Source organism: Limulus polyphemus, unplaced genomic scaffold (assembly GCF_000517525.1).
Source record: "Limulus polyphemus unplaced genomic scaffold, Limulus_polyphemus-2.1.2 Scaffold1688, whole genome shotgun sequence".
NCBI classification, from domain to species: Eukaryota; Metazoa; Arthropoda; class Merostomata; order Xiphosura; family Limulidae; genus Limulus; species Limulus polyphemus.
The window spans coordinates 64,509-66,700 of NW_013667298.1; the positions used below are offsets into that span (position 1 = coordinate 64,509).

The window sequence follows — 2,192 nt, forward strand, 5'->3', positions numbered from 1 at the left end:
TTTGTTGAAATTTAATTTTTGTGTTTGTAATGTTCGTAAATTCTGTACATTTAATTAAGTTATTGTTAATTATCTATTGGTTTAATTTAAGTGGCTATTGTTTGGGACGAACAATACTAAGGAAGAGGCAGTGTTACGAAAGCGGAAGTCACGTGACGCTGGTAACACGTGATGAGTTTCTAGAAGATTCACAAAGAGACGAGATGTACGCTTTTATGATATATAAGACCGCCAAGAAGTGACGGCAACAAGGGAATTGAATTGCAGACAGAGATAGAGACGGACAATTGAGTCGAGCGCGATAGTGCGTGAATCGTTCGTTGCGAATTATAGCGTTTGTTTAAGTTAAACTGACTGTGGAAATTAAGTGTATTACAAAGTTGTATTGAAAAAGAATAAACTAGTTTTATTTAAGAAAGGACTTGTATCGCTGAAGTTTCGTCGGAAATAATTTTTACGGAAAATTAACAAACGAACAGAGATGTAACAATATGTTACTTTCCTTACCTCATTTGTAACTTCAAAACACGTTCTCGAGCCTTCGAGCCACATGTTATTTGTTCTTTCAATCTAACCCTTATATTAACAGTTTCATTGCCACTGGTAACCTGATGAAGGGCTTTTGCTAGAAATGTCGTTTTCTTGTTTTATTAATAAAGTTATTTTAATTTTGCGAGTTTTTACCACTCCTTTATATTCTAATAACAATATTAGGTTATAGTTTTGTTGCTGAGCAACATGACATAAAAGCTATTGTTAGAATTTAATGTTACCGAAACGTACTGGCTTTCTTATATATTAGAGGTTGTTAATATAACTGATTTTTACCATTAATTATTCTATGAATACGTCACGAATTCATTTCATGAATGATCTTAATTCTGATTGACACGAAAAGGAATTTACCGACGTTTGACTGCCTCGACTGCAGTTTTCTGCCTCTTTGTTGGTCAAGCTTGATTTCACAAAATTTATTTATTTCAGTTAGCTATAATAATTATAGTTTACATACTTAGTCTAGTTTACACCATAAAGGTAATTTTTTCATGAAAACTGGTGATATAAATAGCGTCTGGACCACTACTATGTATCTCAGCCGGCCTGACAAACCCTGGTATTGGGCGAAAGGCCTAGTCGGTATTGGATATAGCATATGTAGTATGATTGACATATTATAAAATATTCTACTTTGTTTTCACTTATAAATTTGAAGAATTATATAATCCAATGATCGTTAATATTATAGTTAGTTAATGCTGCAAGTGTCTGATAAACCGAAGTAATTACATTCACATCATAAACCTAACTGGGAATGCTAAAATTATTTCACAGAAAGTGAGTAAAATTTATATTTGTAATTGTTATTGATATAATATTAATTATCTTGTTTTAATAAGAGAAAAAATCTATAAAGAAACAAGCAAAATGTATTTGTTTTGTAAGAGAGAGCGCTGAATATATGGATAAAAAATAGCAAACTGTTGGTAATTTCACATGCTAAGCACGTATAAGTTGTTTACGAACAAAGAACCAGTTTCCGGTAGCTTAGTCCAATGAAGCAAGATGTTAAGCAATAATCCCCAAACCCACCCTAATACTGACCTACTTTTCAAAGAATAGAGAAACCCCCTACTCTTACACTTGCTTCCAAACTATTTTTAGTTTAATTTTAACTTCTGTAAGTATTTGTTTTTTGTTTGTTTGTTTTTAATTATGCACAAAGCTACACAAGGGCTATCTCTGCTCTGCCCACCACGGGTATCGAAACCCGATTTCTAGCGTTGTAAGTCCGCAGACATACCGCTGTGCCACTAGGGGGCACTCTGTAAGTAACATAAAAGGAGATTTTTATAACGTTCTTTTATAGTCTTCTAAAATCGTAGGGTTTAGTTTTATGATTAGAAACAATGGAGGTATGGTTTATCCTGGAAAAGGTGAAACAAACCAGAAATTACGTGTAACCGTCTGGAGAAACATTTAATATACTAGCAGAAATACCCGCCTTCCGGGCAGGTATAACTGCTAGTTCCTGCGGAAGGCTATTGGGCCTGAGGCCTTTTCTGGAATTGCCCGACAGTTCTACAACAATGTACTCATACTTGACATTCAATAATGTTCACCATCCATGAGAAAAACGATTTTATTGAAATTTTAGTTTAAAAATGAGCTATCATCACAGCATTACATCACAG

The 2,192-nt window shown here is 33.8% G+C and overlaps 1 protein-coding gene across 1 annotated transcript in view; it reads left to right on the forward strand.

Annotated features, from left to right (window-relative positions):
* LOC106464559 (probable basic-leucine zipper transcription factor Q) overlaps window positions 1-2,192 on the forward strand; it is a 16,701-nt gene that overhangs the window by 7,062 nt on the left and 7,447 nt on the right. The gene's annotated exons all lie outside the window — the stretch shown is intronic.